Raw genomic sequence first — 13159 nt, 5'->3', positions numbered from 1 at the left:
TGTACATTATCAATCTACTTGTCTGATGAGATAAAATCAGATTTAAGTAAAATTATCACTCTGTTGGATTCATAATTTGTTGTGCTTCCAAGTAGGGACTGCTGAAGGACCAGTCTTTATGAAAAAATCTCCATTTGGAGCTCCCTAGTGAAGCTGGTGGCAGTCTCAGAAATGAGGGGTATGCACATGTTGGTGGAGCGGGGAATGCAGAATTCCTGCATGCAGCATCTGTCACAGGAACATTTTGCTTTAAAACATTTACTTTAAAAGCAGGACCAAGAGTTTTCCAGAGCTCAAGTCCTCCACTTAATCATCTAAAGGTGCTCATTTGTGTTTCTAGGGAGGTAAAGAATATAAAGGGATGTGTGCAAGAATTTGACTCGACCAGATCAGTTGTTCATTTAGCAACTCCTCCGAAGTCTGCTGAAGACTAGAGTGGCTACCAGTGGGTTTGGCTCTGACATTAAGGTAAGTGTGGATGCTCTTGGCATATGAAAGTGCTATCTGGGGAAAATATCACATCCCCCGTTCCAAAGATGCTGTTAGTCCTAATCTGGATAGTAATGGGTGTCTCTAGTCTAGGTATGGATATCTCTAATGAGAGGCTATTAGAGGAAGAACAACATAATTTTTTTTCTTCTCTTCCAGTCTCCAAGTGAGATTGGGTCTTTTTCTTATCTAGGTGCAAAGGAAAATGTATTTGTGGCCTAATTTTACCAATAGGAAGACTTTTAGAAACACAGGTAGTTATAACTGGTCTAGGAAAGTTTAAAGTTCTTGGTGGATTTTCACATTAAAGTAATCCAGACATCTGCTGCCAATGTTTCTGAAAGACTTTAGGATAAAAATGTTTTTTCAGACAATATTCTCTTTTCACTGGTTCTACTACCACAGAGGAATGCTAGTAGGATTTACAAATGGCTACTAGGAAACAAACAAATGAAAAGCTAGGAAATTACTTTATTTAAGTTCTTGGGAACATTTTATATAATATTTTGGGGTTTGCACACTACATTGTCCCTGAGTGGTTTTGTTGCTGAGCCTGAATATGAAATAGAAACAAAAGAATAGATTAAATTTTTTTATTGCTTTGTATCTTTTATATTACTCTCTGTAAAGAGATGTGTGGTCTAGTTCATTGCCTTTGGATGCAAAAGGAAGCTTGACTGGAAATTTACAGTGCGCCTAAGAGACATTTTATTTGTTCAATAAAGTGACCTCCAATATACCAAATAAATAAGGAAATTTTAATGATTCCCCCCCCCTCCAATTAGCCCTTTTATTTATTTGATTACAGTTTTTGTCCAGTTGAGTGAAAGCAGTTAAAAGCTGTTCTCCTTAATGAGCTGGTCACCACATTATTAATACAAAAGCAATATGGTCTCCATTCAGATATGATTTTTGACGGTACTTAGACATCTGCTTGGATTTTCCAAAACACCCAGCTGGATGAAGTGTCTAATAACTCATAATGTCAGAGGGCATATGTCAGCATCTGTAAGTGCTTAGGTACCCTTGAAACTGGAGTTTTCAAGATTTGCTTTAAATAACTTGCCTGCAGCACTGGACTCCTTGTCGGTGTCTTCCCACTTCCAAGCAAATGCAATCAGGTCCGAGGGGCAAAGCTGACAGTCTTTGGACTGCCCTGCAGCACAAGTCCTTTCTGCTCTCCGAGCACTGCAGCCTTGATTGTCCCATGTCTTTGCTTCTGAGGGCCTGAGTTTGCAGCCTGAACAAATGTCCTGTAACAGTAGGCTTTGTTCATATGTACTTCAGCAAAAGAGTGGGTTTGCTGGTTTGGTTGATTTGTTTTCCCCCCTAATTTCTAAAAATCATAATTTATATCTGTAAAATCTGTTTCAGAGTGCCCAGGTGACAACTAGGAGACACTTGTGGAGTTCCTTTACGCCTAGCACTTTCTTTCCCTGAGTGGATGGTTGACTGAACTGAAGCAGTTTGTCATGAGTACAGCAATTGCCAGGAAATTCTGGTGCAAGTTATTTAAAATCGCCCGTGTCAGAGTTTCACATCATTCTTCCAGGACATGAGGGCAGAACTGCCAATATCTGCAAGTATAATAGAGATCACTGGGGCTTAACAATGGCTGATTTTCCAGTGGATATGTTGGTTGCCATTGGGGTTTCTGTTTGTTTTTAAATCTGAAATCAATTATCTGTCATGGGAAATGTTTTCTTGGACAAGGAACACTTGGAAAATGTGTTTTAAAAATGAGAAAATGAAGGTACTAATAAAGGAGAGTTTGAGGCATCATATTTAACAATGCCACTATACTGCCTTTAGGTAATACATGGATGATTGCCTTAGCCATTATTTCAGAACATCCTGGAACGCTAATTTTTACACAACTACATATTTATGGTAATGTATTCCAAACTTTGAAAAGATTCCAACACTACTTTCTTTTAAAATTACACTTAATTTGATTGAGCTTCTGCATTGCAGTCTTCTCTCATTTTTGTCTCTCTTTCAATTAGAGTGGGAGAAATGCTGAAATAGTGTTGAGATGGACTTGAAATTCCTCTGCCAGAACATACCAGAGGTTTCAGGAGAACAGGAACTCCTTTTGTCCTCAGCCACAACAGAATACTTTTCTGTTTTCCAAATGTGTCCCTGGGGACAGCCTTCACATATCAGCAATTTTTCCTTACCAGAAACCTGGTTTACCTGGCAATTACTGCACTCTGTACCCTCCCACCAACTCCCCTTCCCCAACCACTTCTGCTAGTGTAAGTTGGAGGGGGCTTGTGCCCCTCTCAGACACTATACAGTATCTTTTAACCCCAAAATGAAATTGGCAGAGCCAGCAACAGGCTGGCTACTATTAGTTCCATACTAATCACACATTATGAATGCCACAAAATAAACTGGCCAAGGAAAATGTCTCTGGATTTTTTTTCTTCTTGCTAATTAATTTTCCAAATACACTTTATCTCCAGGTGACACATGTGATACATAACCTTAGAAAATTTTTGGTGCCACTTTGTGCAACTATAAGGTATAAACCATATGACTTCAGACTCAAGGATCTTGAAGGTCTTTTCCAACCCAAACGATTCTCTGAGTCTTTGATTCTAGTCCTGTATGGTTTTTGCATAGACATTATAGATGAAAAAGATAATTTTCTTTTTTTTTTTTTTCCACGGTGTGTCATGCTGTGGTAAGCAGCAGCAAGGTAGAAAGCTGAGATCCCTGTTCAGACGGCCTGGCACTCTATGTAGAGGAATCAGATGAAGTTTGTTGAACTCAGACCCCCCCTTACATGAGGTCATTGTGCAGACTGTCTCATGCTTCTGGTTGGCTTTGATGTGAGCTGCAATATTTCTGTGATCTCAGCCCAGGGACAAGCGGGTGGCCCCGGACCCAGCCACACAAGTTAAACACAAATATAAACAAAGTGGAGATTTGCTATGTGCCAGACAAAATCACTTTCAAGTGTGCCCACAAACTCATAGAAAATTGGTATCTTTGGTTTATTGCAGATATGTAATGGTACCAAGAGAAACAAGATTCCAGGCTTAATAACATGTAATGGTTAGCAGCTCGTGTACCTTGAGTCCGTGATTTCAGCCAGTGAAAGTTCAGATGATAATTCTGTAAATACTGGTGGAAGGCTTTGAATGTATTGTCAGTTTCCTTTCTTACAGATGTGGGCTCAAGCTGAAACCTGCTGAGGCTGCTTCCCTGTGTATCCACCACAGGAAAGCAAAGCTTTTTGGGAGCAATTCTTCCAAATGATAATGAAAAGCTATGAAGCTGTCAGTACAACCCCTAAAAATCAGGATAGTTTTGAAATGCTAGAGCATTCACTGCAACAGGTAATGAGAACATTACATCTGGTCTTCTTCAGGATGAGTCACACACTTTTCCTCTTTTCTAATTCTGCAGAGACTTGGCACCTCTGTGTGATGGAATCCATATACTGGCTGTGGTAAAAGGGCTGAGCTAAACACAGAGCAGATGAAGAGATACAGGTCAGTATGTGCATCTAAAACTGTTTGCCAAGATGACATGGATCCAGAGGAATGTTTGAATATCATCCAGAAATTATCATTCCTAAATATACATCCACTGAGATGACCCAGGAGAATACACACCTGGTTTTTACTTAACCAGTTCTAGAAGAGATACCAGCTGGAGGGTCTTGAGATGCTGGAAAATAGTTAGACAGATCAATGCTGTTGCTAAGATATCATGACATTTGGGGTACAATGGGCTGTAGTTTAATTTTTGTTTTAAAAGCCCCACCCAAAACTAGAAGGACTGTGCAATAAAAAAGGGGACAGAAAACGTACAAAATTACTTCAGCTTTGCCAGTTTGATAAACAAGTCAATGCCTGGAGTTTTTTTTTCCCACTTGCTTGCTTTTGGTTTTGTCTTACATAAGCAACAGACAATATTTTGAAGTGATTTTTTCTATTAATAACATTCCCTGCAGCCAACAGTCCCTTTATCTGGAATATGATGCTTATGGATAGAAACTCTCTCTCTGGTTACTGAGATTAACAATGCAAGATTGTGTCCTCCAAAATGAGTGAGTTTAAACTGAGAGGGAATAAAACTGTGTGTACTATACGAAAGTATTTCTATGCAGAACCCTGGGAATATTCCACTTCCCAGGACCTGTTATGGAAAAAGAAAAATTGAGGCTTAGTCTAAATTTTGCCTTTCTTAGGGTTGTCATTATGTCTAACTGTTGTCTTTTACTCTCCTAACTTGTTGCTCCTCTGCTAGCTGTTTATTTCTAACAGATGCCTGTAGCCAGTTAACATATGGCCTCCATCATTGCTCAGCTAAACTGTACACACAACAGCTACTCCTTCCCATTTTTTTTTATCCAGCCAAGTCCCCTTTTCAGCTACTTAACATTTTCTTTGGTTTCTCATGGCTTATAATTTGTCTACATTTCTGCAGTGCTGACTGAAGTATCCTGGGAGTAGCAATTTGGCTTTTTAAAAAGAATTTTAAAAAATATATAAACCCATCTTTTTTAAATTCAAGCTTTTTTTTTTTTTTTAGCAATACAGTTTGTGGGGCCTTATTGTTCTGGAAATCTCAATAAGAAAATGAGAGGCCATGCTCTGTGGAGCTGCTGCTTCCATGAGGAACTTCAAATAGGAAAATAGCTCAAGAAAACATTCTGCAGATGGAATAACCACTGACAAAATTGTCTCTGTATCTGGCGGAAATCAACCAGTCAATCTCTCTCTGCTTTGTTGTTTTTACCATCCCTTCCACAGTCCTTGCTAAATAACTTTTCCATTAATTCATTTGATAGCTGCAGATATAAGTGGACTTCACCCCACAGTTTGGATGTGCTTTGTTTTGTGTAGGGAGCCTCCAATTTTTTTTAGGGAGTACAGTAGCTGGCAGCTTCTTGTGAAAGCCCTTTGCTGAAGGACAGTGCTGCTCCAGTGGTGCTGCGTGTGCCAGGGCAGACAGACGGCTTCCAGATTGAGTCTGCACGCAGCCGTGCAAAGCAAGCCCTGCTCTCGTGCCTGCAGAGTTCCTTGGAAAGCACAAGGAGGACGTGGCACACTGAGGCCATGGGAAGTGCAGCCACCTTGTCCCAATGATGTGAGGCACTGCAAGGACTCATCTCCTTGCAAGGTGAGGGATGGCAGCTGCCCTTCCGAGACAGCAGCCGCAGCAGAACGAGCTGCTTTCCCAACCTGCTGATGTCCTCCCTGTGGCACCGAGGGCAGCCAGCTTGGTGGCCTTGGTGGTCTGCTGGGGTGGAGCAGGCAGTAGGTCTGCAGTTCTTTGTGTGACCTTAGAAATACAGCAAGAGGCACAGCTGGGTGAGCCTCACCGAGGGTTGTGAGAGACATCAGTGAGAAGGGTGCAGCCGAGCCAAAACCACACAGGATCCACTCCAGTGTCTTCCTTTCGTGGCTCTGTTCACATGTGAAATGAGTGACATGGAGATTTGAGGAAGAACAGACCATAGATGAAAGAAACAATCAATCTTACGGGTTCTTTAAAAGAAGGCATGAATAAATTCCCCATGCAGAGGAAAATTACCTACGTAAGGCACTTTCCAAGAACAAATGAGGGATGATTTCTTCCATCACTGACATCAGTTACACATATGTGGATAAGCATCACAGTGAGCAGCAGCCTTTCTGCAGCCCACAAGGCCACGGAGAAAGTAAACTTGTAGGTGACACTTCCAAGCATTCAGTAAGGGTTTGTTCTCCAAACATACCTAAATGAAGGAACTGTGATCCCTCAAATGTAGGAATTGTTCAGCCTCCATGTATAACAGACTTTTCCAAAGGTTTGAAGGTTCCTTTTGAGCAGGTCCTGTCACCTGTATTTATTTCCTCTGATGCGAAGAGCAGAGCAGACACCCAAGAAGCACAAGCATTAAGCTGGGAAATAGCCAGGAGAATATGAGAAGCAAAGCCACAATTTTCTCCAGCATTTTTCTGCCTCCCTTCATTGCATGTCTGGTAGAAGTAAACAAGATCAGATACATTTATATTGAAAGCAGTTCTGGAAAATTTGGAGTCTCTCAATTGCAGATGGAGAGATGATGCTTCATGATGCTTCACATTTCTGGTCTACTGCATATTCAGAGCTCTCTCTGCCTTCAGTCTCAGTGCTGCTTTGGCTCTCAGATCATTAGCTTCATTTTGTTCAGCCTTCAGCAATGTGGCTCCCAGATGTGTTTTCCGGTATTTCGTTTATAACTGTGAGGAATCTACAGCATCCAGTCGCCCCTGTGCCTGCCTTTTCTTTTTTTTTTTTTTTCTTGGCATTGAAATTCTCTGAACAGGACATTCTTATTAACATCAACAGTCAAATAATAAAATAAAACTAAGAAACCCTGTAAGGTTTTCATTCTCACCAGGAAGTTCTTTAAGGTAGAACTTTGACACACACACACTTTTGTAGAAATATTTGCTGGTAAAGTTATGGGGTTTTTTTGCTGGCCACTATGCTATAAGAGTTTTCAGCTGACATCTTACATCCATATGAAGTGTGCCTTTTCAGTCTCCAGCTTTGTGAGTATCAGTATCCATGTTGTAGCTGTGATAGTTTTGGAATGTAAATGGTTTATTTTATTACACCAGCTTATAAAGATGAGAGAAAAAATGAGCTGGGGAAAGGCTTGTATGCCTGAAAACTTGTTTGCTTTCTCCAGCTATACGGACTCAAAAGATATTATCTGCCTTACAAATCTTGCCTTGCTTTGTAAGCATGTGGTTGGATAATTATTTTCAACTATTGCTTGGATAAATAGTTTCTAAAGAATTTGGGCACACAAAGTAGCCCTTGCTAAATTGTCTAAAGATGGTTTCTTAAATGAAGTGATTTTCTTCTCAGACACACAGAAATGCCTTTTTGCCAAAGTTATTTCTAGATAATTTTAAAGCACAAGGAATGGTTTGATTTGTTCTTATGAATTTTCAAGTGCATAGCAATAAAGTGCAGGCACTTGTTTTTGTCCACTTGTTTTGTCCTTTTAAAAAGGTATCACCAGGCTTGGCCTCAAAGTGCCTGATAAATGTAGATGAAAGAGGCAATGAATTTGAAATATTAAATTATGCATCTCAGAGCACTGGGGAAAAGTAAAAAAGGAGGCTGACTAAAAGATCAGACAAACACATAGCTGAAGCAGAACTGTGGGAGTTTGAGTTACTTTCCTTTATAAATTGATTTTTTTTTTCACAAGATCTTCCTATACCTCCCGCTGCAATGAGAAAATAACTTCAGCTTACTTCGCTTTTGCAGGCTTTGCATTTGCAACCTCACCAGCTGGATCCTGAGGGAAGACCATGAACTTTGCAGAAAGCAGCTAGTCTGATCTTGCCTGTGCATAGTTTTAATTGCAGTATCTAACAATTGGTTTGCACTTGAAAGAGTAGGGTGCACCATCTCTTCCAAAAGTGTTGCTGATAATGATAACTGCGCATTTTTCATATCATGGGATTTGAATCCTGATTATCCCTCAGCATCTCCATCTTTTGGGACAGTGTGCTCCTCATTCTAAAACAGTGCTCTCCACAGAAGCACTGGATATTTAGCTGCTTCATTTCACTGACTGCAGAGTCCATGACTGAATGAAGAAAAGCGCCACCCAGTCTTTTCTATCTGAGCCATATTCTATATTTTATATACTTCAATCTAATCCCAGACTATCCATCATTTTCCTAATTTTATGGATTCCAGGCTTTACAAACTTGACAGGAGAAGCTCTGCCTCTGGGCTAAACCTGCCTCTATCCTGCAACATCCTTGCTGGGGTGATTGGTCCTCAACATTTCCTTCACTCTTGGATGTCAGTGGACAAAAAGCTTTCTCCCAGCACCCCATCATGTCTCACACTCTCTTTTTGACTGAAATGGTTGTCCAGATGCTTTCATATATAAGACCAGGTTATATTTAATTTTTTCCTTTTCAAAAGGGTGGGTTCTTTTCTGTTTTACTCTTGGCCTTACCATGGTGTTTCTGTTTTTCTTGACCTCTAAGTTAAGAAATGACATCCTTGCTTGTATCAGACATAGTGTGGCCAACAGGAATAGAGACAGGATCGCTACCCTATACTGGGCACTAGTGAGGCTGCACCTCACATCCTGTGTTAGGTTTTGGGCTCTTCACTGCACAAAGGACATTGAGGTGCTGGAGTGTGTCCAGAGAAGAGCAGCAGAGCTGATTAAGGGTCTGGAGCACATGTGCTGTGAGGAGAGGCTGAGGGAGCTGAGGGTGTTTAGCCTGGAGAAGAGGCGTCTCAGGGGTGACCTTATCCCTCTCTACAACTGCCTGAAAGGAGGGTGTTGCCAGGTGAGGGTCAGTCTCTTCTCCCAGGTAGCAAGAGACAGAACCAGAGGAAATGGTTTCAAATTGTTCCTGGGGAGGTGTAGATTGAATATTGGGAAAAATTTCTTCATGCAAATGGTGGTCAGGGATAGAAATAGGCTGCCCAGGGAAATGGAGTCTCCATGTCTGGAAGTGTTCAAAAGGCATGCAGATATGGCACTTGGAGACAAGGTTTAATGGTGAACATAGCTGGGCTCCATCATCTTAAAGGTCTTTTCCAGCCTAAATGATTCTGTAATGCTATGGTTTGTCTGCTCTAGCCAGGACCAAGCCATCAAAAAGCAAATCACCTGTCAGTGCTGGCTTGTCCCACTTCTTCCCCACCTTTTTACAGATATTGCAACATATTTACTAAGCATTTCAAGGCACTAGCTGACGACTCCTGCCTAGAAAATTAATTACTTAATCCTATCCTTTTTTTTTGTATCTTGTTTCTGATGTAGCAATTTTCTGCCTTTCTCCACTTACATGACTTTTGTATGTCTCCCTGAAGAGACATTTCAGATTTACTGTCCAACGCTTGCCAGGGCAGGACCCCAGTCACCTACAGAAGGACAACCTTTTAGCCCCACCAATATGACAACTGATATGATGTGTTCTCTTCAAAAAGGCTGGAAATTCAGCCCTTGAACCCTTGCAGGCTTGCCTAGCGGTCACTGGAAAATTCATACAAAGACTTGCTTTAAAAAAAAAAAGCTGACAAAAATTTAGTCTATAATTAAGAAACAATGCTGCATGAGGTATTGTGTTTCACTAGGAAATACTGAACCCCAATTCTAAAGTGTTTAATGGTTTCAAAATCTGGGATATGCCACGGCAGAGCCTCATGATGTTAAGTTGTTATTCTGTCATATGAGTGATGTTAACCAGACAGACTTAATCTTCTTTGAGGCAGCTCAACAGCCATGCTGGAACTAAGCATTTTCATTCTCATTTTGTTTATGTTTTGTGTGTGTGAAATGACTGAACTATGGTGGGAAAGGAAAAGAAAAGAGGGATTTGTGTTGGTTTTCTTTGACCAGCTTCTAGTTAAGCTTCCAAGTGTTGTTAATATCTTATGTACTCTCCAAGGCCTTCTGTGTATTATAATCTCTAATCATCTGTGCTACAGTTTTCACAGAAGTGCTAAAACCATTTTACCACCACTTCCCTGGCAAGACTGTTCAGAGACTCTTTCAAAGAATGAAACTTTTCATGAACTACAAATCCAAGACATTTGTGAGGCCTTTAAATTCTTGGCATTTAAATTACTGTGTTAAGTCCAAAAGTAATTTTCGGCTCTGCAGTGTATAAAATCAGTCCTTTAGCTCCTCATAAATATCAGAACAGAAATTAGACTGTGAGAATTCAATTGTCTGTATCATAATTAGTAGAAGAAAGTAGATTGATATTTGGGTTTATTAAACAGGTTTACAAAGGAGTAAGGGTCTCCATGTTTAAGTTTTTTTCTTCCAGAATTGCAGGTGAATTTGAAAATTGGTCTGTCTCACCAAAAATTTGAATGTTTGTGGATATTGTATTTTTTAATAAAAATATCCACTCTAAAATGAAAAAGACTTTAGTTCAGGACTAACGTAACACCACGTAGAATAAATGTTTTTTTACCTATTTTCTATACAAAAAATTTGAAGTTCACAACTTGCAAAGGAGAAAATTGGAGGAAAGTAAGGCATAAAACTTTGCCCAAGTGAAATGATGTATAATGGAAATCTCACAAATTTTTTTACCTCTTTCTTCATGAGGAAGACCACTACAATTAGACCTTATAGAAGAAATAAAAATCTATCTGTTGGGGAGTTTTGTATATTGTTTTACTTGTTTTGTTTTTTTCTATTTTAGTCTTTTTAGAACTGGCCTAAATTATCATGTTAGATCTTGATCTGGAGCTTTTGGTGTTTTTCAACGGACTCCCTTTCCCAAACCTTCTTTTAAATATGAAAAATAGAGATGGAATCCATTTCTGCTTTCACTAGACAGTAAGAGAAGTCTTGACTAGCATAACCACCCAGTGAAAATGAGCGTACATGAGACCAGGGCTAAGGTCTACCTGTTTTTATTAGGCAGGGATATGGCATGGGAAGAATGCATGCAAGCAAAGTCCAGCACCAGGCTGTCACTCCAGCTGTGGGTGGTGCAAACATACCTTCACCTTAGTGAATTTAGAAAAATATCAACAAAACCTTTGCTTTTCAAATCCCATGAATGTCTCTCAATCTGGGGCATTGTGCAAATGTCAAAGAAATCTCATTCTTGACATTTGATTGATGCCAAATAAGAAGTCTGTGCCCCTTCTTTACCAGGGTTTTTGTGAGAATCAGACAGATTGATCTCAATCATACTCATGCAGGCAGTGAAATTAATGCTAAAATAACAGTGGGTCCCAGGGGAAGAGGGAAGTTTCTGAATGCTTATGAATCTGTTTGGGGGTCTGGACTTGGCAGGTGTGAAGAGTTTGACAGGTAATGGCTTTGGGAATTCATTCTGAGATGGTTTCTAAATCTTGTGCAGTATTCACATGCTGTGACAGTAAATCATGACATATATATTTAGCACCTGTTGCATGCACACACAATTAAATCTTGTGCAGTATTCACATGCTGTGACAGAAAATCATGACATATATATTTAGCACCTGTTGCATGCACACACAATATATTTCCCCGCTAACTCTGCAGGTAAGGGGAGCACTTGTGTGGTTATGCTTTGCACTTTACTGAGGGGAGGAGAGAAGCTCAGGGAATTTGGTCTTGCTCAGGAGGCTGTTGCAGTTCCCACATCTCAATTTGGTGGTGTAGTCACACATGCAGTGTACTCCTCTGTAGATATTTTTCATGCATTGCACATACAGAGGGATTTCGTCTGAGAGTTGTGAGGCTACATCCATCAAACTTGGTGCAGGCAAAAAATACTCCTTTCTCAATGATCTTGCCTTGCATTACTACGACATTCAGACTCACACTGCCATATAGATGTCAGCAGACAGCTTGAAGTGCATCAATTTGGAGACCTGCACACCTGCTCACTCGACAACTGCCTCAGAGATCCAGTCAGTCTTGGCAGTTTTTCTTTGTTCTTCTTCCACAGATGAGAGGTGTGAGAGGCCTGACAGCAAAGAATGAAGCAACCTTTTTCCTTGGCAGTGAAATGTGAGCAGTTGTGTTATTTTACAGATATTGTAATCCCTTGCTGGTAATTTCGTTTTGGAAGAAAATTATTAAAGATCTTGTGTTTCCTAGAGGCCATAAACCAGATTGCCAGTGAAGAAAGTTATCCAAAGCAGACAATAATAATAATAATAATAATAATAATTTAGATACTCATATCAATTTTTATCTGTCTTGTGCTTTGCAGGCTTCTGTCGGAGAAAGTTTCTGAAATCTAAGAAGATTTCAGAAGAGCAATAGCAGTTTAAATTTGAAGTAGCATCATGGCAGCTCTTACTCCTACCAAAACCACGACAGGTTATTAATCATTCTTTCAAACTAGAGTTGTGTACTTCAGACAAGTGGTATTAACCTCCAAAGAGGGAATGATGACAGGTGTTTTCTCAGTTTTCATTCCTCATCTCCACTGCAGCCCTCTCTCCTCTAAAACACCATATTAGAGGTCAGCTGTAAACATGTCACAAGCATATCATAACACCACATTACATCATTGCATGCAACATTCCAGAGCATGAGTACCTCAATGTGCTTCCTCAGTGTACCATACAAGGATCTCAGGAGACCCACTAGTGGCTTTACCTTGCTAATGTCTTTTGTTTCCATGGATTTTTTTCAGCAACCCAAAATAGTAGATCACTTTTGCGCAGTACATGGATATGAAATATTCTGGGTTTTAACTAGCCCCAAATTTTGGGCTGCAGCATTTTTAGTTTTCTGCTGGGGCACATTTCCATGGGCAGAAGCACCTGTTGGGTCCAGGTGTTGAACCTGGAATGAGCGTAACCCACCAACAGGGAGAGCTGAGCACATCTGCTTGCAGAGGCCTTTCTTACTACTGTGTGTGCCCGAAAACCAAAGACTTTTGAGCTCCTATGTTACGTTTTTGTACCTGTCTAAAGCAGAGGCCATGTGATTGCTCACAAGGAGATGTGAGTATGCTCTGAGCTGACTGGAAGCCGTCTAACAAACCAGCGTGGCACCAGCCCTAAACTAACATGCCTTGCTCTCAGCTGAGCTTGATTAGCTTGGGCTGGTGCCCGGCTAACCACAGCTGTGGGTTTCTTCTCAGCTTGGGACTACAAGCAGAACAAGCTGAAGTCTCTCTACAGGTATTGCTGTAGTGTTTTAGTGCCTATGAACAGTGCCAGCATT

At 40.5% G+C, this 13159-nt stretch overlaps 1 long non-coding RNA gene across 1 annotated transcript in view; it reads left to right on the top strand.

Annotated features, from left to right (window-relative positions):
• The first annotated feature begins 340 nt into the window (after positions 1-340).
• The window catches only part of LOC108961384 (uncharacterized), an 80990-nt gene continuing 68171 nt past the window's right edge, over positions 341-13159 (top strand). Inside the window, exons 1-2 of the long non-coding RNA XR_007776748.1 lie at positions 341-468; positions 3907-3992. This is a non-coding gene — a long non-coding RNA (uncharacterized LOC108961384). The remainder of the gene's footprint in view (positions 469-3906; positions 3993-13159) is intronic.

Source organism: Serinus canaria, chromosome 2, assembly GCF_022539315.1.
Source record: "Serinus canaria isolate serCan28SL12 chromosome 2, serCan2020, whole genome shotgun sequence".
In the NCBI taxonomy this organism is placed as follows: domain Eukaryota; kingdom Metazoa; phylum Chordata; class Aves; order Passeriformes; family Fringillidae; genus Serinus; species Serinus canaria.
The sequence above is the reverse complement of the archived record's forward strand: the minus strand, read 5'-3'. Positions and strand labels throughout refer to the sequence as shown.